This window comes from Eumetopias jubatus, unplaced genomic scaffold (genome assembly GCF_037043125.1).
Source record: "Eumetopias jubatus isolate StellerSeaLion01/CBP00866 unplaced genomic scaffold, mEumJub1_p1.0 scaffold_1, whole genome shotgun sequence".
Classification (NCBI taxonomy): Eukaryota; Metazoa; Chordata; class Mammalia; order Carnivora; family Otariidae; genus Eumetopias; species Eumetopias jubatus.
Window position 1 is genome coordinate 92,397,057 of NW_028274807.1, and position 23,762 is coordinate 92,420,818.

At 41.1% G+C, this 23,762-nt stretch overlaps 1 long non-coding RNA gene across 5 annotated transcripts in view; it reads left to right on the plus strand.

The window, feature by feature from the left end:
- Positions 1 to 23,762, plus strand: part of LOC114207157 (uncharacterized) — a 44,573-nt gene that overhangs the window by 13,125 nt on the left and 7,686 nt on the right. For 2 of the 5 annotated variants that reach the window (XR_003608789.2, XR_015768753.1), the window contains exons 2-5: positions 11,602 to 11,716; positions 12,510 to 12,755; positions 16,531 to 16,691; positions 17,687 to 17,870. This is a non-coding gene — a long non-coding RNA (uncharacterized LOC114207157). Of the gene's footprint in view, positions 1 to 9,221; positions 9,632 to 10,820; positions 10,868 to 11,601; positions 11,717 to 12,509; positions 12,756 to 16,530; positions 16,692 to 17,686; positions 17,871 to 23,003; positions 23,455 to 23,762 lie in introns of those variants that run through there. The other 3 variants (XR_015768755.1, XR_003608788.2, XR_003608790.2) reach the window with 3 other exon arrangements.

Here is a 23,762-nt window from a genome sequence, read left to right on the forward strand (position 1 = left end):
TCCCAGGGTCCTGGTCAGCGGGGAGTCTGCTTCTCTGTCTCCTCTGCCCCTCTCCCTTGCTTGTGCTTTCTCTCTCTCTCTCTCCCTCTCTCTCTTTCTCTCAAATAAATAAATAAAATCTTTTAAAAAATAAAATAAAATGCTTTCCATTGGTAAAAGAAGATTTGGTAGTTATGGTTTCTCCCACTACCGTTAGGAACAGTGGCTTTTAAATTCTTTTGACTGTGACATACAATGAGAAATACGTTGTCCAAAGTAACCATGGAATATGTGTATTATATAGAGAGAGGTTTATATATAATTATATATTTATATATCCATATGTAATGATTTATATATGAGTGTATATAGAGATGAAACTTAAGTTTCACAAAGCCGTGCTTATTTTACTGTGTTAATAATATTTTTTATTCTATTTCAGTTTCTAAAAAATGCTGAATGCAATCCACTAAATTGATTTCATGACCATTAATGGATTGCAGCTCTGAGCTTGAAGATATTGCTTCGGAGATATCCTACTTGTATGGTTGTGAACAGTTGCTTACTGCCAATTAGCTGAAAATGATTGACCTAGTGTCCTAGATTGTTCATGTTTAGTGTTCACAGATACGGGCTAGAGTTCTGGACAACTGACCATGACAGCTGCCTTAGCACTAGATGACTGGTTTGACCATGACTAAATAAAAGCACAGCTTTACATTTAGTGGAACTCAATGCCTTCTACAAAACATTTAGCCAAGTAGCTGTTGTTAAGGCAGTCAGATATATTGTCCTACTTTATTCCAAATTTATAAACCACTACGCTATTGTGTTGATCGAGTCAGTTGAAAAGAAAACATCATGGAGACAGAATTATAACATCTCAGTGTGCATTCTTATGAATAAGGCAGTGGCTGGAATTTTAGTGCTGTGTTTCTCTAGCATGTGTAAAAATCTAATATAAAAGGATATGATCCTCTTCAAACTCTTCTCGTCTATTTTTGCCTCAATGGGAGTCCAAATTGTAGACTAACAGCTTTATTTTTTAAGTCTTAGAAGTTTCAAATTCTACATCATCAAGATGGGTTTTTATGTGTAAAATATTTTTTATTCTACTCCTGAAATGTTTCTATGCTGAAAAAGCTTTTCTAAATTTTTGTCGTTTGTGTTAATTCACTACTAGTTCTCAATGTGATTTTTTCTTAAACAAAAACAAACAAGAAGAAAGAGAAATGTTGCTTTTCTTTTATTTGAAATGTGCTTCTTTTCTGGAAGTTCCTTTAAAAGCCGCTCTGAGGTATAGGTTCTAGCACCATATACCCATTCTGACCAGTGGAACCCAGGAGACAACCACTGCAGAATATTAGAGAGACCTGGGATAACTTTATGTAAATGCAGCAAAGAGCTTTCTAGAGGTAGCTAGGCTACCTAGCACCGTTTTGGAGGTGGCACATGGTTTCTGCATTATGGGATGGAAACTGGATTTTGTGATTTTTTTTTTTTAAATCAAGCTGATTTTTGCCCTTGGGGAAGAACTGAAGGCAGTGCCGCTGCTTAAGCAGGACTATTTTAGTTTTTTTTTTTTTTTTAAGTTTATTTATTTTTTAGTAATCTCTATGGGTAATGTGGGGCTTGAACTCATAATGCTGAGATCACAAGTTGCATGCTCTACCGCTCGCTCGCTCTTCCTCCCTTCCAAATTTTATTTTTAAGTAATCTCTACACCCAACATGGGGCTTGAACTCACGACCCCAAGATCAAGTCTCATGCTCCTCTGACTGAGCCAGCTAGGCACCCCGAGACCTGCAACTTATTTTCAAACAAATATGACCACAAACATTAAAATAAACGAAATATATGGTATATATATGTATATGTATAATGTATATTATATATGTATACATGGATATGTCTATTTATGTTCAAGATTAACAAATCTAGGGGCGCCTGGGTGACTCAGTCGGTTAAGTCTGCCTTCGGCTCAGGTCATGATCCCAGGGTCCTGGGACTGAGTCCAGCATCGGGCTCCCTGCTCGGCGGGAAGCCTGCTTCTCCCTCTCCCACACCCTCTGCTTGTGTTCCCTCTCTCACTGTGTCTCTCTCTGTCAAATAAATCAAATCTTTAAAAAGAAAAGATTGATAAATCTAAACTAAAGTTGTTATATTAGTTTTCAACTTTTCAAGTTTGAAAATTTTCAAAATAAAAAGTGTGTGTGTAGGAGAAACAGTAACAGAGGTGATAACCAGAGCACAGATGTTAAATTTAAAGATATTATTATTGGGCGCCTGGGTGGCTCAGTTGGTTAAGCAACTGCCTTCGGCTCAGGTCATGATCCTGGAGTCCCAGGATCGAGTCCCACATCAGGCTCCCTGCTCGGCGGGGAGTCTGCTTCTCCCTCTGACCCTCTTCCCTCTCATGCTATCTCTCATTCTCTCTCTCAAATAAATAATCTTTAAAAAAAGATATTATTATTATTAAGATTTTATTTATTTATTTTGGAGAGAGCACAAGCAGGGGGAAGGGCAGAGGGACAGGGAGAAGCAGGCTCCCCGCTGAGCAAGGAGCCCGATGCGGCGCTCCATCCCAGGACCCTGGGATCATGACCTGAGCTGAAGGCAGATGCTTAACTGAGCCACCCAGGCGCCCCTAAAGAGATTATTTTCTTTAAATTATATGGTATTATGTAATGTTATACAGTACCTATTTTAGGGCTTTGAACTTAGGAGGGATTTACCAATTTTTTGAATAGCTCAGATTAAACTACTTTTCACCACACTGTAAGAACATGCCAAGAATACCTCTAGAGGGTCCAGTCCCTTTCCCACCCTCTTGGGGCTGTGTAACTCCAGTATCCACCGTCTCACCCTTGACTGGAGGCTGAGGGAAAGGAAGATGAACTGTCCCGTACATTCTCCGCACAATGTGCTCCATGGACCAGCAGTGTCTCCATCCCAGGGAGCTTGTTAGAGATGCAGAATATCGCTCTAGACCCAGATCCACTAAAGCAGAATATGATTCATATGCACCTGAGTTTTGTCCCTGTTAGAATAAAAATGGTCTAAAGCCATTTACCTGCATTAAATGTCTCCACGATTGCTTATAAGTCAACGTAAGATAAAGAGCCAAAAAGATTTCTTAGGACTTAGTCTTTTTCTTTGCCAACACTTAAAAGAGACATGTTTTTCTAATTAAATATAAGTAGCTTATTTCTTCAAAACTGTTTTTTAATTGTGGGTGATAGTGATTTTCCACATGTGAACGAAGTATCTCCCATAATTATTTTGATCATAGTGACAGAACATTTTTATATTATAGGTCATATAAACTAAAGGTTTCTTTAGCCCTGGAAAATACTATTCTAAAATAGAAAATAATACCAATTAGAATGGTTTAGTTTTAAAAATACAAAACTATGCCGTGGGTTGTAAAAGTTTGCTGAAACGTCTTCTTGACATTTATAATTCTTTTCCCAGTAGTCCTTTAACTAGAGACAATTTAAAAGTAGTTTGCTGAGGCGCCTGGGTGGCTCAGTCGTTAAGCGTCTGCCTTCGGCTCAGGTCATGATCCCAAGGTCCTGGGATCAAGCCCCGCATCAGGCTCTCTGCTCGGTGGGAACCCTGCTTCTCCCCCTCCTGCTCCTGCTCCCCCTGCTTGTGTTCCCTCTCTCGCTGTGTCTCTCTCTGTCAAATAAATAAATAAAATCTTTAAAAAAATAAGAAATAAAATAAACAAAATAGTTTGCTGAGAGTTCAAGAGTTTAGAAATGCTTTTTCCTCCCTTTTCTTTTTTCTTTTTTCAAGATTTTATTTATTTATTTGAGAGAGAGGATGAGAGATAGAGAGCATGAGAGGGAAGAGGGTCAGAGGGAGAAGCAGACTCAACGCTGAGCAGGGAGCCCGATGTGGGACTCGATCCAGGGACTCCAGGATCATGACCTGAGCCAAAGGCAGTCGCTTAACCAACAGAGCCACCCAGGCGCCCTTTTCCTCCCTTTTCTTGTTCTGCAGTCTGTGCTACCATGGCTAAGGAAAAGGAGAGGAAAAGGGGCCTTCTCCTATCTTCTGCAGTCTCTAGTCTGAGTTGAAACGCAAGGCCTCTGTGGTCTCTGCTTCAGGAAGACGATCAGAGATGCAGATGTATTTGTGACTTGGAGGTTTTCGTGAAGTCCTTGTTAGGATGAAAATTGTGGACCTTCTTCTGGATGAATATGTCCAGTGTAATTATTAAGCTTTAAAAATGCCAAAAGGAAAAAAACCCCCAACAACCCTCACATTTGGAGCCTTGCATCTGGAAGCCTTTTTCTCCCCTTAGGAAATATTTGTGGCTCTTTGTTCCTGTCAAGGAGGAAAACGTGCTTGTAAATTTCACCCAAGAGAAAGCATATCTTTGCATCCACCACATCAGGAAGGAATAGATACAATCCCACAAACATATGCCAAAGTCTCCAGAAATTTGACCAAAGGCTGGTGGTGGGAGGGGGAGGAGGGGTGGAATTATGCAAGAAAAGCAACCCAGCCTGGCAGAAAATTTCAGCGAGGAAGTTGTCTGTGCCAACCTTGGTCTCAAAGAAAAATACTCACCCTCTTAAAGCTGCTAAGATGGCAAGGAAGGCAGTGCCTTCACTGGCCATCCAGACCTCCCTGGACAAAAGGATGCCTCCAAGAGAAGCCAAAGCAAATGTCCCCCTACACAATGAACATACGTCTATATGCACAGAGGCCAGTCCTGTGTGTCAGGCAGTTGCTTGCAGTGTGAAAGGAGCCAGGGAAATCATCCCAAAGTTTCTCTGACCGCCTATTTCTGGGTGCCTGAGATTCAACCATTATTGCTTCTTTCCTTTATAGTCAGCATTATACTCACCCTAAAATTTCCTTACAATGTTAACTAACCCTAGGGTAGGGGGGCATTGTAGAATTTCATCCAAGCTCTTTTCTACCAAAAGCTGAGTTCTTGCTCCTAGCACAGAGACCCCTGAGGCACAAATGAGAAAGGGTGATTTTTAAGCAAGTGCATCCTTTGTCCCTGCTGCCCACTCTTCCTTCTTCCTACTTCATGAGAGGGGTGTGAATTGTTTTTACACAACACAGAGTAATTTAGTCTCCAGGTGAGGCGGATGGGAAGAACTGAGATTAGACAGTTTATTCTCTGCGTTGTTTGCTTTCCGACTGTGAGAATGCGCTCACCTGGAATTCCTTAGAGCTGCCCCACCATGACTGGAATCCAAGACTGTCAAAGTCTTTTTTGCCCCCCAAAATGGAGGCAAAACCACTTCTTGAATGGGGGCGTCTGGATACTAACTGTCGCCTTATCAGTTAGGGACAGAGTCGCACCTGGGATTTGAGAGCGTGCCAATCACTCTGCATATTTTAAATGCCCTCCCTCGCAACCTCTACAATTATAATACTTTATACTTAAAAGTTTCCTGAGGTGAAAGCCTGTACTTCAACCAGAAGTCTCAAGGGAAGCATTTATTGCATTAGTCTTAAAAAACCACTCTTATGATTCATTAAATGTTACCTTGAATATTTAATTCCTACCATACATAATTTTTTAAAAGATTTTATTTATTTGGTAGAGATAGAGAGAGGGAGAGCACAAGCAGGGGAAACGGCAGGCAGAGGGAGAGGAAGAATCAGGCTCCCCGCTGAGGAAGGAGCCTGACGTGGGGCTCGATCCCAGAACCCTGGGATCATGACCTGAGCGGAAGGCAGCTGCTTAACCAACTGAGCCACCCAGGCGCCCCCCTACCATACATAATTTTAACCATCCCTTCAAAACAATTTGTTTTCTTTTTTTAAAAAAGATTTTATTTATTTGAGAGAGAAAGCAAGAGAGCATGAGTGGTGGGGAGGGGCAGAGGGAGAGTCCGACAGGCAGACTCCCTACTGAGTGCAGAGCCCAGCATAGGGCTCCATCTCAGGACCCTGAGATCATGACCTGAGCCGAAGGCAGACGCTTAACCAACTGAGCCACCCAGGTGCCCCAAAACAACTTGTTTTCATTACCAGGCTTAATGATCGTCTCCTCTTGCCAGAATCACACTGGCCCTTTGAAGGAAATTTTGAATATTACCTCAGCAATACGAAAAAGAGCTCAGCAGTTAAAGGTGAACTGGCGAGCCTCTGCTTTGTTGGTTCTGTGTAGCTCAGACTTGGGGTTGAGGCCTGTCCATGTGAGACAGGTGCGCACACCCACACCTCATGGAGTTGTAAGCTGGGAAGTCTGAGTGGCACTGATTCATACTTCCTGGCTTGTATTTCGGCTTCTGAGGCTCCTGACCTCAGGTTTCTGCAGCGTGCCAAGCAGGAACTATCTCTGACATCAAGCTGGGAATGGCGGTGGAACATTTGAAAAGCATCTAGGACGCTTGAGAAAACCTCCCTCTGCACTGGGTCTTTGGCCCCATTTGCCTCCTTCAGTCTTCTCTTCCTGTCTCCTGGGACATCTTCCTCCCTCCTGAGGTACTTCCACTGGCCTCTACTGGTGCCGCCCCCCCCCCCGCCCCCGGCTACACACACTGTGTCCCATAGTCTTTAGAGACCACTCCTCTTGCCTCAACCGCCTGCCCCTTCCCCTTTCCCCACCCTTGCCCCCAACTCAACTTTTGTTCTGGTTCTTCCTTGCAAGCAATATTATAATAACTAATATTTTTTGGCACTTGTGGTTTACAAAATGTAGATAATTATGTGGACACAAACAACCCGGTCAGGATGGTATAATTATCTATGTTGGGCATAAAAACAAATGTAAGGCTCAGAGGGCCAGTGGCATGTTCAGGTTGCAGAATCATTGATGGATTCATGTCATTCTGTTCTTCCTGTTGGGTTCCCACCACCAATCGTGCAGGCTCTGTGACCACGCAGGCTATGGCATCTTCTCTACATTATGCTACCCAGGCTTCCCAATGTCCAAAAAGACTTGAGAAAGCTTCTTTCTTGGGCTCCATTTTCTGAAGTCCACATATACATGTACTTCATGGATTGTACGAATCCATGATTCACGGATACTTGGATTCATCTAAGTATCGATGTCGTCTCACGTTTCTTTATCTTCCCGTGACAGCCTTACTCCTACTATAGATAATCCAGTGTCTCCTCAGTCATTTTTAGGCTATTGTATTCCTTAGAGAAGGTAGCTTCTGGGCCAAGGTGAGGGTTTAGATTGGGTGGGGTGAATGGGCCACGTGGGTTCCGATTTTGAACAAGGCCTCACTTTGGGCTCGTCTGTAGGCGTAAGGGCAAAAGAGTCTCCTTGATGCAGATGCCTGGGAGGGAGGTGGGGAGCAGGATGGGGAAGGAATCCTGGCACCTTTTTCCAGTCTGAGCATGGAGAATAGTGGCTGGGAGCAGCTGTGGAGGGCCTTGCCTTCCCAAGTAGCTTCCCGAGACTCATGATTCAAGTAATGCTGGGTCGGGTCCTGGCTGGAAGGATGTAAGGGAGAAGTGTGGAGAAAGGCATCTCCGAATTTTGATGGAAAGAGCCAGCCTTCTTGCAGAGGGAAACTTAAAGAAGGCCCAGCTCATTTGTACCTTTAAGGGAAGCAGCAGGAAGGGGCATGAAAGCAGTTCTCCCTCAGGAGAGCAGGAGTCTCTCTGAATTCTGGAGGCCTGAGAGGGATACCCAAGAGAGGCATCCCAGACTCCCACAAAAATAACTTGGGGCCTCCTTCAGGTGGGGAAAGACCTAGGTCTTCCAGCTATATCGGAAGGAGCTATCAATGGTAATGTGACAATATGGACCACTATTATCATCATGAGCCAGCTCTTGGGATGCTGAGGTACAAATACGGAAGAATCTCAACATAAATTTTGGCTAACCTTCCACTTTTTCATAAACACTATAGCAACTGCACGGTCCCAATTACTGTTTTTTGGGGAAAAAAAAGTATTTGTCCACATAATACAGCAGTTACAGGTAAATGTTCCTTTAGAATGACTTCCCATCATAGACTGCCAGCTTTCTCAGCACCCTCAGGCAAATGGTGGAGCAGTGTGTGGGCCAGCCCACCCTCTCCTGCCCCTGGCCTTGTAACCTCTGACAAAGTCCCCTGTGGAACAGAGGCACTTAGGCAGGAGGCGGCACTTGGCTCCTCCTGTAGAGAATTGAGACAAAGAAAATGAGGGGAAAGTGAATTTTCTACTAGTGTATTTCCTCATTCTTTTTCTTCATGGAGGCTGTCTGTTCAGCCCGAAGACATGGCTGTGTGAAAGAGCAGATGCACTGGAGCTCAGCCAACTGGATTGAAGTGTTCCCCCAGAAGTACCACAGGGGATGGTGGGCAAGTTTCTTAAACACTGTGGAGGACTGACCAATGGGTAGACAGATGGCTCTAACCGTGGAGGGTAGGGCCACATCCCCACTAAGAACTCTGGATTCAGACTCCTCCAGTGTGAATCCCAGCTCTACTCCTGTGTGACCTGGGGCCAGGTATTTAACCTCTGTGAACCGTGGCTTTCTCACCTGCAAATTGAGGAGTATGTGACTACCTCATAAGGTTGGTATGAGAATGAAATGAGGAAAACATAGACGAGATCCATTGCTCCTGGCACATTTCATGCACTCAATAAATGTCACGTATTCATAGTAACTGTGGATGTTTTTGATGCACTTGTGTTTATTTATACCTGCATTATTTTTAAATGAGTATTTATCATCCGTTAGTTACAAGTTGTTTTTTTGGTCTGAGGATTCTTATCTTTGGCTGATCTAAGACCCCCCACTCCTAAACTCATTTTTGACTTAAGGGGTCTCTGCTTTGTGCTTTTTGTGTGAGGACATCTATTACAGTACTTATCACAGGGCATTTGAATGGTCTTTTTGTCTCTTGCACTAAATTCCGGATTGCTGGGGCACCTGGGTGGCTCAGCCTGTTAAGAGGACAACTCTTGATTTGGGCTCAGGTCATGATCTCAGGATCCTGGGATGGAGCCCCCGCTGTGGTTGGTCCAGCTCTCCCTCAGCGGGTAGTCTGCTTGGGATTCTCTCCCTCTCCCTCTGCCCCCTCCCTCACCCCACTCATGCACTCTCTTCTCTCTCAAATAAATAAATGAACCTTAAAAAAATAAATTCTGGATGGCTTGAGGGTGGGGGGCTTTGTTCCTGGAACCCAGCACTTAGGAGGCTTTCACCAAATACTCGTTAGATAAGTGTAGAAGTGAATAGACACCCTTACCTAAAAGGAATTTTGGTGAACGAGGAGATGCTTCAGAAAACCTACCGTACCGTATATATCAGAATATAAGCCCCCCCACCCCTGAAACTGACCTGTGGGCCAAAACAAAGAGATCTGGTCCATGTTTTCTGCCTCCAGCAGGAGTGGCTGACCCCTGAGGCTGTCCTTTCAACCATCAGGTTGATCTAGAAGGTGCTCTCTCAGCCTCAGTCTAGTCTCCAAAGAACAAGTAGCAGCCTTGGGACTGTTTTATAGAAAACGAAGAACTTCCACTGAGGAGCTGTAGCTACCTGAGGAATTGAACTTGACTCCTCCCTCTGCAACTGATTTTAGGCCCAGATTTTACACCCTCCCCTCTACTCTGTTCCCATAACCCTGGCTTTAGTTCAATTCCTCATCATTTCCTGCCCGAACTCCTGAATCACCAGGCTGACTTGTGGTCTCTTCCATCCCATGCCGTTCTCCATAGTGCTTCTGAGGTGAGTGTTCTATAGAATAGATCTTGTCCCTATTCCCTCTCTCTCCCTCACCTGTCAGTGTTCAGGGTCTATCTGCTCCCCTGCTGCTCCCTGGATAAAGGCTGGAATGCCCCCCCTGAGGCTCCCTAACCCTTTCCAGGTGAGTCCCTGCTTTCTGCCCATTTTCTGTTTCCCCAGGCCTTTCCCCTCTCCCCTCTTTCTTTTATGTCCAGACATACTAAGCTACAGGATGCTCCAGAGCAGGGCCCTCTCCCAAGTCCATGTTTCCATGCCCTCTAGAGAGTCGTCCTTGTTTACCACACCCGTCAATTGTTAGATACAAGGCGGTACCCAGATCTTTCCTCCACCATGGCAATAATCATATTGGATTGCAACAAGCTAATTGCTGCATTCATGCATCCAACTTCCATTCATTCATTCATTCTCTTTTTCAATGCTGCTTTAGTGTGCTTACCAGCCGCTCTTTGATGTTAGAGATACAGGTGCCCATAAATAAGCCAGGAAAAAAATTCCTGCTCTCATGGAATTTGTGTTGTAGCAGAAGAAAATGAACAATAAATATAGGAACAATTTGTTTTCCAATAAAAATGTGATACAAATCTTTGAAGGAAATAAATAGAGTGAAATATTGATTACCTAATGTTGCGGGTATATGAGTGGGAATCAGGGAAGTCTTCTCTGAGGGAGATGATAGTCGAGTAGAGTCCAGAAGCATAGTGAGAGGAAAACTATACACCGAACTGGGGAGATGGATTATGAGTCCCCAGGGAAGACCTGAGCCTGGCATGCTGGAGGAAGGAGAGAGGCCACTCTCCCTGGAGCACGGCATGAGCCCCCAATAGACGGTGTGTTCCTTGAGACCCTGGGCAGAATCTCATACCTTACCATAATCATAGGCTCTAGGCTGGTACCCAAGATGTTAGTAAGTATTTGAATCAATAAGTATGATGTTGAAATTATATTTTCTTTGGTATTTCCCAACAAAAGCTAAAAAGGTCTTACATTTTTATAGCTTTTTTCCTAGGATAAAATATTGTGTGAATATTTGATATTGATATCAATATTGTGATATTGATATCAATATTGTGATAGTGAAATATTCTTTTCCCCCCAGCTTTATTGAGATATAATTGACATATAATATTGTATATTATATATATTGACATAAAATTGTATAAATTCAAGATCATGATGATCTGATCTATCAATCCATGGTGAAATGATGACCACAACAAGGTTGGTTAACATATCCACCACCTTATATAGTTATCTTCTTTTTTTTTCCTACCCAGCTAGCAAATTTCAAGGATACAATACAATATTGTTAACTGTAGTCACCATGCTGTGCATTAGATCCTCAGAACTTACTCATCTTATAATTGAAAGTTCGTGTGCCTTTGACCAACATCTTCCCATTTCCCCCCCAACGTTCAACAACTACCATTCTGCTGTTTCTAAGAGTTTGACTTTTTAAAATTCCATGTATGAAGAGTACTTTTTAAAATTCCACATATATTAGAGTAATTCAGGAGAAATTCCCATTGAGAATCAAGGAGAAAAAGTAATTCTTGAGGAACAAGTCTTAAGACTCTTCCAGGAAGATGCTCAGTGGGGGGGAAATTCTTTAAAATAAAAAATCACAGAATCGGAGGGGGAAGTTGGTTTCTCTTAGAAAAATTTGCTTTGGAAGGAGGGATCCTTCAGGAAATAAAAATATTGGCTGCTGAGGAAATTAAGGAATAAGCAAGCCGCAAATATTCAAGACCTTGTGAAGCTGGTGGGGGGTGGGACTAAGGACTTCCCATGAATTTCTATGTAGTAGTGAGTGATGATACAAAATTAATATCTGAATATGGAAAGATCACAAGGATTTTGATTGATTAGAAGACAAAAAGGATGTGGTTAAGAGATAATAGAGTCAAATTTTTTTTTTTTAATTCACATACTTCACAATGCTTTGTTTGTTTTAGATCTTTAGGGGCCAAGGGCTTTCCTCATCATTCCCAGGAGGTTTTTGTTTGCTTGTTCCTGTATTTTGGCAATGCATCTATTTATATTGATAAGAAGAACTATCTAACTAGCCAGGTGAGTAACATGCATTTTAACCCCAGGGTGATTTGTTTTTTTGAAGATTTATTTATTTATTTAACAGAGAGATAGAAAGAGAGCACGGGTAGGCAGAGCAGCAGGCAGAGGGAGAGGGAGAAGCCGGCTCTCCGCCGAGCAGGGAGCCTGACCCCAAGACCCTGGGATCATGACCCAAGCAGAAGGTGGCGGCTTAACCGACTGAGCCACCCAGGTGCCCCCCGCCCCCCAGGGTGATTTTATCCCCTAGTTGTGTAGTACTAGACCAGGTATTAATCTTCTCTAAAATGAAAACCAACATAGAACAGAGTCCAGAAAAGAAACCACAAACAACTCCCAAGAATGAGACCAATAATGGCTAACTCAACGGCTTAATAATGTGCTATTTTAAAAAGACGAATTTCTTCACAACGAATTCATGAAAATAAACTTATCCGACACCAAGATTATGAAACGTTTCTTTAGATGGAAGATGAAGCTTTTTTGGAGTATGAGTGCACCTAGAGTCCCAGCTTGAGTCTAAGAAACTTTAGACTTTGGAGGAGAGGGAAGAATGAGTTCGATGAGGTGGTTAGCACTTAGATTTCACTCCAGGCCCAAGCCCCACTGGAACTTTATCCGAGCTACACACACACACACACACACACACACACACACACACAGAGCAGGGTTATCAGAAAGAAAAAACAAGAGGAGCTTTATTTAAAAACAGGACGCCAAGGCAGGAGCAAAACTGGCTGGCTACAAAATGTCAAGAGAGGAATGAACTATTCTTGCCTTCTTCCCAACACAGCACTCTGAAGCTTTAAGCCTTCTGCACGAGGGATGTTGTTACCTGCACTGTGGCAAAAGGCAGTGAGACTGGCAGGCATGGCAGCCATGCAGAGTTTGCCCAGTGGGATGTGGGATGGCACAGCAGGAAGTTCGAGCAACAAAGGCAGACCCCTCTGGGAGCACATGGAGTATATACACCCAGGGGCATCTAGAAGTCCTTAAGAGCCGCAGGCAATTGAGGTCCTGCAGAAGGTACCCATGGAAGGTAAGTTAGAGGCCCATAGAATTTGGATTCTTCTTCATGGGACTCCATTAGTACCCTCAAGCTATGGAAGCCTGGGAAAACACGGATTAAATAAAATCCCGCATTCTGTGTGGGACAGATGTAAGGAATAATTGAAGTGAAATTAAAGAACAGATGACTTTGTGCAGCGTTCTTCATATCAAAATTGAAGAGTTGGCTGGAAAATGCATTGAGACCACAGTCCTGCCACAAATAATGTATGCTTTTGTATGTTTTGACTAAATAAAAAGCAAATCCAAGATGTTACTTGGTGACCTAGCATCTCCAAAAAATCTTGCAAAGCAAATTAATTACAGAATTTATAGTTGCAAGCACATTTTCCCAAGTTCTTCTGGTTTCATGTTTTTTACTCCCAAATCTTGTTAACTTCTAATATACTTGTGATGTGGATTCCTTCTTAATGCAGAACACATTTTAATATTCTTGTTTTTGGCAAGATTTTACACAAACATGTTACTTCGAGAAAGTGACTTAGTAAGAAATGTTCATAGAAACACCTTTATGATATTCGTGGGTGTTTAGTCTTCAGAAATATGTAGGATCAGATTTTTTAAATCCTGTAATTGCTAAAATTAGCACATTAAAAAACTTAACTTTTATCCTGGGTAGTAAATAAGCACTATGAAATTGCATAGAAGATAAAAGAGAGACAAATATTAATTTAAAATGTTAGTGTTCATTGATTTTTTTGAATTACAAAAAATAGCATGCTAATTGTAAAATATTTAGAAAAAGTTGAAACATATTGATAAAAAAACAAACCACAAACTCCATAATCCCAACTTGTTGAAGACAACCAGTGTTAATATGGGGCTGTTTCTTTTTTGTATTCTTTTATGTGTATTTTATATATATATTCATAAAACAGTATCATACTGTGTAATAGTTTTTATATCCTGCTATATTTTCACCAACTATGTTTTCTTAGCTCTTATTTCTCTAGTAGTTTAAAGCTATAATTACATTTTTTCTAATAGTGATAATCTTTTTGTTATTAAACATAATTCGAAATATGTTTATCTCTGCTTGTCAAGCTTAAGAATATAACTATTAATTATCATCCGTGTAAAATGAGAACTCTTTCAGGCTTTTACTGTCCTTACTGCCTCTCCCTAATTACGATTGATGTACTCTGGAATTTAGATCTAAATGTTTGTGTTTTTTGTTTTGTTTTGTTTTGTTTTTGAGGGAGAGAGAAAGGGCAAGAAGCCAGGGTGGAGGAGGGGCAGAGGGAGAGAGAGAATCTCAAGCAGACTCCCTGCTGATAAAGGAGCCCGACATGGGAACTGGATCTCACGACCCTGAGATCATGACCTGAGCCAAAATCAAGTGTTGGATGCTTACCCGACTGAGCCACTCGGGTGCCCTAGATCTAAATTTTTACTGTTATTGTACATTATTAACTTTTCTTTGGAGATTGATTTTTGAAATTTATTTTGTCTTATAACCATATTAATGACTGTTTTCCAGACGTTACTCTAGGTTTAGTTTCCATTCGTTCCTAACATCTCTTTTTATCATGTTACCCTCATTCTTGGGGTCTTTATCTTGATCCAGCTCTAGGCTGGCTGGATCGGACCTCTAAACTGTGAGTGCAATACTTCCTGAGCACCGGCCTGGTCTCCCTACAAATGATCTCTTGACTGAGTGTATCATCGCTTTCCTCCCCAGCTTGGAAGTCAGTCTCCGTTTACTGCTGCTCTTTGGTTCTCTGGAGGAGAAGTGGATGGTTTTTCTTCCCTTGGGGCAGTGATTCTCAACCCTGGCTGTGCATTCAAATCACTGAGGGAGATTTTTTTAAATGTCAATGCCCAGGCTCCGTACCAGAGTCATTAAATCAGAATGTTTAAGGATGGAGCCCAGACACCAGTATTTTTTAAAAGCTCACCCAATGATTTTAATACATGGCTGGGGTTGAGAACCACTGCTTAAGAAATAAGCTGTTTTTTTTTTTTCCCCCTTGCCTGGATGCTTGTAGAGGTTTTTTTCTTCTCCTTAAATCTTGAAATATTCAACAGGGTATGTCTAGGTGTCTCTGTCTCTTCCTTACTGCCTGGTAACCTTTAATTCTATAAACTCGGCAATTTCCCCCAGTTATTCCTTTGAATATTTCTTCTTCCGTATCTCTTCTGTTTTCTCTTTCTTGGATGCTTAGGACATGTTCACTGTATTTCCAGGATCTCTCCCTTTTCCTTATTTTCTCTCCTCATTTTATCACTTTTCTCAGTTTGTTTACAAAGCCATCAGGACTGGTTCTGGATCTTTTGGGGGTCATAGACTCTTAAGAGAACTCAATTAAAGTTGGATTCTATTCCCCCCCCAAAATGGCCACATCGTAAAGTTACATATCACTTCACAGACCAACTCTTCAGATCTCTGTGATCCCTACATGAAAGCTCCCATCCCCGCGAGAGCCTCCTGGTCTAAAGGAAGTTGTATCCTTGCTCAATATCAAAGAGCAGGGGAGAGAGAGAGGCTCAGAAAGTGAGCGTGCCTGCACACACATGAAGTCCACTTGGCCTGGTGGTACCGCCACCACTCTCAGTTTGCTGGGATGACATTTATGTAAGTTGCAAGGTTTTCCTGCTCTTCTGACCAGGTGTCCACCATTATTTTCCAGTCACTTTCTTTCGCCCTGCGTGACTCATCCACTGTAAAATAGCTGGCAGAAATCACTTGGGTTTTCTTGCAGGTACTCACCTATCCCCATCTTTGAAGTGTTTACTTAGAAATCTAAAGATACAATGGATCGATGAAAAAAAGGGAGCATCCCTCTCTTTCACACAAGTGTACAACCTCTGTATCCCAATCCTGCAAAGTCACCAACAGGATTAGCTCTTCCTGCTCTCACCTTTTTCACACCATAAATGTTGCTCCTTATGTTTAGGCTTCAAATATGGCAAGGGAGAAAGTGAAGAAAAAATTATTTTCCTTCCTTTCTAGGTGAAGGATATTTTTCTTCTGCCAGATTCTCATAGGAATCATTATTTTACCTTGACATTCAGACTTTCACCAGGATGTGTCTATATTTTCTTCATTTATTATGTTTTTCCTAGTATCTAGGAAGCTATGTTGATCTGCATATTAAGTTTTACCTTTAGGGACACCTGAATGGCTCAGTCAGTTGAGCGTCTGCCTTCTGCTCAGGTCATGATCCCAGTGTCCTGGGATCAAGTCCCGTGTCAGGCTTCCTTCTCGTCAGGGAGTCTGCTTCTCCCTCTGCTCCCAACTCGCTCTTGCTCTCTCTCTCTCTCACAAATAAACAAATAAAATATTTTTTAAAAATTCTACTTTTAGCTTATAAACATTTTCTTTGTTTGTGGCTTTCAATATTGCTCCTCTTCCATTTGTTTAGATCTTTTCTTCAAAACTACCATTATCCACATACTGGCCCCTCATGGTTAGTGCTCCACAACTGTTTTCTCTCCGAAGGCACATTTCTCTTGTCTGCTTTCCCTTTCTTGTTGCCATGCAAAAATTCAGCAAGCTTGTCGACTGTATTAATGATACGGTTTTCTACATTGTCAGTTCTGTTCTCCGCTGCCTCTAATGAAGTACAAAATCTCACAATTTGCAGAATTAATTTCAAGATACTTTTTTCTTTAGTCACCCAGTTCCCTTTTCATTTCTATTTCTTAACTGATGCCCTCCTAAACTCTTTCTGTTCAGTTTATCTCATATCACTTGTTTCCAAATATACAGCATTTTTAAACAAAGATTTATTTGTTTATTTTAGAGACAGAGAGCATGAGCAGGAGGGGCTGAGGGAGAGGGAGACAGAATCTCCAGCAGACTCTGCACTGAGTGCGGAGCCTGACTCCGGCCTCGATCTCACGACCCCCAGATCAGGAACCTTGCTGAAATCAAGTCAGACGTTTAACCATCTGCGACACCCAGGTACCCCTTGCGTGTATAGCCCTTAAAAAAAAAAAAGAGCATAATACGGATGCATCTAAAAATTTTTGTTTTTAAAGTATACATGTTTCTCTGATATGATCCTCCTCTATTGTATGCTGGGTTTTTTTTTTTTTTCCTTTATCCTACAAATTCTTCTGTGGGTTATGGCAGAACTAGCATGTTATCCCTCAGTATCTGTTTTGCCTTTATCCTTAGTAATAGAACTCTGCTTTCTAGCTGAGCACCTGGCCCCTGAAATAAAACCCTCATGCCCCAGACTGCCTTGTAACTAGGCATGCTCATAGAACGAGTTCCACCACTATGTATAACTTCTGGGTAGTGTCTCCAAATGGAAGGGAAGGTGTCGCTTTGTCATCTTTTCTTGTAGCTAGAAGGCAGTGTAATGATTGCCGCTGAAGGTGCCCTCTTGGACAGTGAGGTAAAAACCATGTGCAGATGGTTTTTACCTCGCTGCAGGATGGCAGAATGGTAGGATAAACGGAGCCCATTGAGCAGCACCAAATTAGGACTGGACCAACTACCTCTGGACTTCTTTTAGGTGATAATTAAATAAATCCTATCTTTTCTAAGTCAGTATTACTTTGGGTTGTCTGTCACAGCCAAACCTAGTCCTGCTGGATATGGGACTTTGCTGTTTATTTATATTTAAATAGTGAGAATTCTTTTTAGCTATCTCTACCAGAAACCAGGAAAGGGTTTATTACATTATTATTATTATTATTATTACTCTTTTTCTTAAAAATACTTTCAGGGACCTCTTAAGTCTAAAAAGAGATGTGTGGCTGGTTCCTTAGACAAACAACCTCAGGGAGTCAGGGCCATGTGCAATTCTGGAAAGGAAACTTCATCTCTATCATTCCCTCCCCTTTATAACAGAAGGATAACCTACATATCATAAGTTGCATAAATTATATCGATGCAAATGTATGTATTTATCACCCAAATCTAGAAATAGCATATTTACTACCACCCAGCAGGCTCCCTCCTGCCTCCCTCCCAGTCACAATCCTTGCTCTTCTGACCTCCGTCGCTGTGGACTAGATGAGATTAGACAACTTTGGACATCGTACACGTGCAATCACGTGGTGTGTACCTGTGGCAGCCACCCGGGTGTGTCACTCAGATCACCCTTCAAGAGATGACCCACCACATCTCCAGGTGTGTGTGTGTGTGTGTGTGTCTCAACTTTTGTTGTTGTTGTTATTTATTCATTTATATCAAAGTATGGTTAACCCTCGGTGTTACATTAATTTCAGGTGTACAATATAGTGATCTGACAAGTCTATATGTTATACTCTGCTCACCACAGTGTAGTGGCCATCTGTCGCTGCACAATGCCATTCCAATACCATTGACTATAGTCCCTAAGCTGGGCTTTTTATCCTGGTGACGCTTCAGCTTTTGAGTTAAAGTCATGTACTTCCTGGGTAGCACCAGCCAATGACTGAACATGGCCGTACCTTGGCTTTCCATTTCTGGCTACTGAGAAACCCTTCTTTATGTTGAAGCTCCTCACTGAGCTCGCCGAGATTTTCCCGGAGCCGCACTGAAGGCTGAGGCTCTTTCTACCCAGCTTGTGTCCTTTCTCTTCTAAATGTCAGGTTTGGAGGCTCTCCCTGTCCATTCCTATTTCCAGCAAATCTTTTGTGCTTCTAACTCAGTTTTGGCATCTGCTTCTTGGAGGACACAACTGTCATCCTACTTTTTTGAGTCTGGCTCATTTTGCTCAATATGATGTTGAGAACTCAGCCATGTTTCTGCATATAGAAATAGTTTGTTCTTCTTTCATATGGATATGGATATTCTAAAGTACATATACTTATTCTTCTATAGTTGTTGGGCTTCATAAATAAAGCTATGACCATCCTTTTATGGTCATGTGTTTCAATAGATACAAGTATTCATTTCTGTAGGTTGCATACCTAAAAGTGGAGTGTTGGGCCCTAGGTATACATATGTTTAGTTTTACTGGACACCGTCAAACATCTTCCTAAAGCGATTTTTTAAAAATCAGTTTACACCTGTGTCAACAACGTATGAGTGTTCTCATCAATACCAACACTTGGTATTGTTAACCATTTGCTTTCCTGTGACTAATAATGTTCACACTTATTGGTCATTTTCTAAAGTGACTGTTAAAGTATTTTACCCATTTTTAGTTTGTTTTCCTGTTTTATTCTCATTGGTTGGTGAGAATTCTTTATATAGTGTGGATATGAGTCCTTTGTCAGGCATATGTTTTGCAAATATCTTCTTCCCATCTGTAGCTTGCCTTATTAATTCTTTTAATGTTGCCTTTTGACAAATGTAACTTCTTTGTTTTAATGGAGTTCAGTTTTCTAATCTTGTATTTTCTGGATGGTTTTTTTGATGTTCTATTTAAGAAATTTTGTCCAGAGATCATGAAGACATAATGTTTTCCTTTAAAAGCTTTATTGGTTTACTTTTCACATTTACGTCTATGATCCATCTCAAAGTAATTCTTATGTACTGTGTGAAGGTGAAGTCAAAATTGAAAAGAAATATGGTTATCTAAATTTCAACTTATAAAGTTTCTTTCTCACATTTGGTGAAAGGGCTGTGCTATTTGACAGATTTTGGGGAGGGCTTCCTATCTAGGGCTTCCAGAGGCACCCCCAAGCTCCCTGCTGGTGGGTGATATAACTACCCAGGCCAAAGTTTCTAGCCCAGTGCCCACAGCATCATCAAGGAATACTGCTGCTAGTGACAGTCTGCTCCCTGTGGGGGTGGGGGGTGGGGGGGGCGGGGGCAGGAGGGGCACTTAGGCCTTGCCTTCATGCACAGCTCTGCAGAGGCAGTGAAGGCCTCCAAAGCTTGGGGGAAACCATCCAATAATATAACCATGGCCACCATACATGAGCTTTCTGCTTGAAGCCTTTACTGTTGTTTGCCGCCTTTGCTACTCTCACACTTGCACAATTTTCCAGAGCCAAATCACTGATGTGGTCCCACAGTCAGCTTCTAGGCCTCACCCCTCCAGGTTATGCCACTCCTTTGGTGTTTGGCAAATTGGCCTTGGATGTCTTTTTTAAATCTGGTCCCAACTGCACAGGATTTAGAAGAAATTCTTTGAAGTTTCTGGCATTTGTATAGTTTCCTTCCCTAGCTTCCAGTACTGATTTAGGGTTTTGCATATTTTTAAATTTTCTAGGTCATTTTGGATGGGACTGGGAGGCAGGTGGTTCAAATATGTGCCCTCAGTCTCCCATAATTCCCCTGAAATTTAGTAAGATGTTTTTTACTTTCAGTCTCATGGGGATTGTGGAAAAAAACCCTGCATTAGTTCTAAGAGAAAATATAATTATTACTAATAGTAAACTATTTATTAATACTGAAAATTAGAATTTACTAGTCATTCATTTACACATTTATTATATATTTCACTCCAGTCTTTTTTTTTCTAGGCACGTTTTGAAAAGTCATTGAGATCTTGCTGTATATCAAATGTATATACTATTTATAAAACTTTTTATTGTACTCCGAGCATTTCTCCATGTTAATGATAATTTTTCTTTTATATGTGTATTATCTAATTTTAAAATATCTTGTAAATGTGAATGCATATCTGTATTGATTTGTACAGACAAAGGAAAAATTATGGAAAGATATACACTAGACTGTCAACAGTTGGGAGTGAAGATGTTATAGTAGGAAAGGGAGACTACTGCTTTTACTTCATAAACCTCTACATTTTTAAATTGTTACCACAAAATGCTTTTTAAAATAAAAATGTTCTTTGTTTCTTTAATTCCTTAATTCAATGAATATATAATATTTTATTACCCACTCCATTATGTTGCTGTTTAAGTAGTTTCTGTTTTCCTTATAATGTAAATGTTTCTGTTGTTAAAGCTTCACACACACACTACTTAGGATGTGTTTCTGCAAATAGAATTACTCCATAAGAACATTTACAAGCCAAATCATTTTCCAAAATTATGTTTTCACTTTCTATTTCACCTGCAGACCATAAAATAATCCATTTGTTTCAATTATAATTAAGTTTGGCAGTTTATGATAGAAAATAAAAACTAACAGTGGCAAAAACAAATAAAGGAACAAGCGAATAAATAAAGTCACTGCAACAGACACTTGAAAAAAATAAAGATATTAAAAGTTAAAAAAAAAACTAAGCTAAATGAAGTGGCTAAAATACCTAAGGTTGACAAAGTTTCATTTATAAGACTCCCAGGGGTGCCTGGGTGGCTCAGTTGGTTAAGCGTCTGCCTTCGGCTCAGGTCATGATACCAGGGTCCTGGGATCGGGTCCCCCATTGGGCTCCCTGCTCCACAGGAAGCCTGCTTCTCCCTCTGCCTGCCACTCCCCCTATTGTGCTCTCTCTTTCTCTCTGTGTGTGTCAAATAAATAAAATCTTAAAAAAAAAAACAACAAAAAACCTCGTGTTTTGTTAAGTCCAGAGGTAGCAATACAGAATGACACGGTGCTTCATGAAATCATCAAGCACCCAGCTTCTCTACATGTTTCACCGTGGCTGCCATCCTTAGGGGCACAGCATGAGTGGGGGAGCTCTAGTTATTCTATCCCCCTTCCAGGCAGCAGGAAAGAGGAAGAGAGCTGCCCAAAGAGGAAAACTTACTGTCTGAGTCTACTTTCCTAAAGGACCCTATTTTGGGTCACCTGGGTGGCTCAGTTGGTTACGAGTCCGACTCTTGATTTCTGCTCAGGTCATGATCTCAGGGTGGTGGGATCGAGCCCCTCGTCAGGCTCGGTGCTCAGGGGAAGTCTGCAAATAAAAGACCCTATCTGGAAGTCCAGCAATACTTTGACATTTCAATAGCTTTGTTTTCTTAATGTAAATGTGAAGGTGATATAATGTATAATATAATGTCATGGAAATATGATATAATGTAAATATAGTGTAAATATGGCCACATCTAGCTACAGGGGAGGCTGGAAAATATATCCTTCCATTAGAGCACACTGCTACCTCAAATAAAATCAGGATTCTGTTACTGGTTTAAGCTTGAGCTTTTTTGTTGTTATTAGTGAGATTTTATATTTATATACATACGTATATGTCACATGTTGGGTTCCCCAGAATGCACATCCCGGAGATGGAGATTTGTGATCAGGAAAGTTCTTGGGGTCACTACCTGTGGGGGAGGGGAAAAATGCAGGACTTGACAGAGGGAGAAGCTGGGCTGAGGGGCAGTCTCACAAATGTCTCAGATGAACCTTAGGGGATTTTGAAGCTGGGCTGTCTCTTCAGAATTGTTCCGAATTAGAGCAAGGGGAACAGACTTTCATACCTGCACTGACCAATCACTGGATGAAGGATGACCGAGAGAGGGGAGCATGCTCACGGGTAAGGCAACTTTCTTCAGCCAAAGCAATTCCCAAAGCTGGCGGGGAGTAAGTCCCCCAGTCTAGAAGGGTAATCAGGGTGGGGCAATTTCATTTCCTCTTTGTAATTTGTTCACTTCCTTCACTTATTATCATAACATTAAATTTAAAAAGCACCATGTAGAACATCAATGTTCCTTTTATGTAAATATTCCCTGTTTTGATCTGCCCATCAGAACTAGACACTCAGGAACCCTCTACCCAAATTTTACATGTCAACATGAATGCCACATTTGCTTCAAATTTCTGTCTTCTCTTTTTTAAAAAAACAAACAAATCTTTATCCATACAGCTAAAGTTCTACCTCCAATTTTTTCCCACTCTCCAGAAATAACTATTATCTTGTTTGTATCCCTTCCATGTATGTTTTTATACTTCTAGTGCAGATAGGTAGCTAATAATAAATTTTTACAGCTGAATAGATTATTAACATTTCAAAAAATAAGTAGGTTAATATCTATTTTTTTTAAAGATTTTAGTTATTTATTTGAGAGAGAAGGAGAGACCACAAGCAGGGGGAGCAGCAGAGGGAGAAGGAGAAGCAGACTCTCCGCAGAGCAAGGATTCTGATGTGGGGCTCGATCTCGGGACCCTGAGATCATGACCTGAGCCAAAGGCAACCGCTTAACCAACTGAGCCACCCAGGCGCCCACTAGTTTAATATCTATTAATGAGGGTTTAAAATAAATAGGAATAGTATTTATAAATATTATGTCTAAATTTTCTTGTAATTTATAACAGAAAGTTTTCTTCATGAAGCTATAACAGTTCAATTCTCATTGTTATCCATGTCCCTGACTCTTTGTTAGAAAAGACTGAAAATTCTCACTTGGCAAAAGCACCACAGAGAGTGTAGGAAATCACTTTTGAGCTCAATGAACAAATCATATTCAATCTCTTCCACAGTGATTCTTCTCCTCAAACTCAGACCAAGAGGAGTTGAGACAGAGTGGAATTCTGGGGAGCATGAATCATTCTATATTTGTGAAGAAGCAAGAAAAGATTTCACCATTAAAGTCATCTATACTCAAAAAAATTTCTACAAAGAAAATCTCAGGCCCAGATGGCTTCATGGGTGATTCTTACCAAATGTTTAGAGAAGAATTAGCACAAATACCTTCCCAAACTCTTTCCAAAAACGGAAGAGGAAGTAACATTTCCCAACATAGTCCATGAGACCAGTGTTGCCCTGAAACCCAAACTAGACAGAGACGTCACAAGGAAAGAAAACAAAAGACCACTGTCCTTTATGAATACAGATCTTAAAAATTCAACAAAATACTAACAAACTGAATCCAGCAACATATGAAAAGGATTATATGCCGTGACCAAGTCAGTTTTATCCCAGGAATGCAAGGTTAGCTCAACATGCGAAAATCAATGACTATAATACATCACATAAATAAAATAAAGGATAAAAACCATGTGATCATCACAATAGATGGAGAAAAAACATTTGAAGGAAACCCCAATGCATTTCATGTTAAAAACACTCAACCAACTAGAAATGAATAGGAACTTCCTCAACCAGATAAAGGGCATCTGCAAAATACCCACAACTAACATACACAATAGGGAAAGGCTGAAAACTTTCTTCCTATGATCAGAAACAAGATAAAGATGTCTGTTCTTGCCACTTCTATTCAACATTGTACTTTTGGTTAT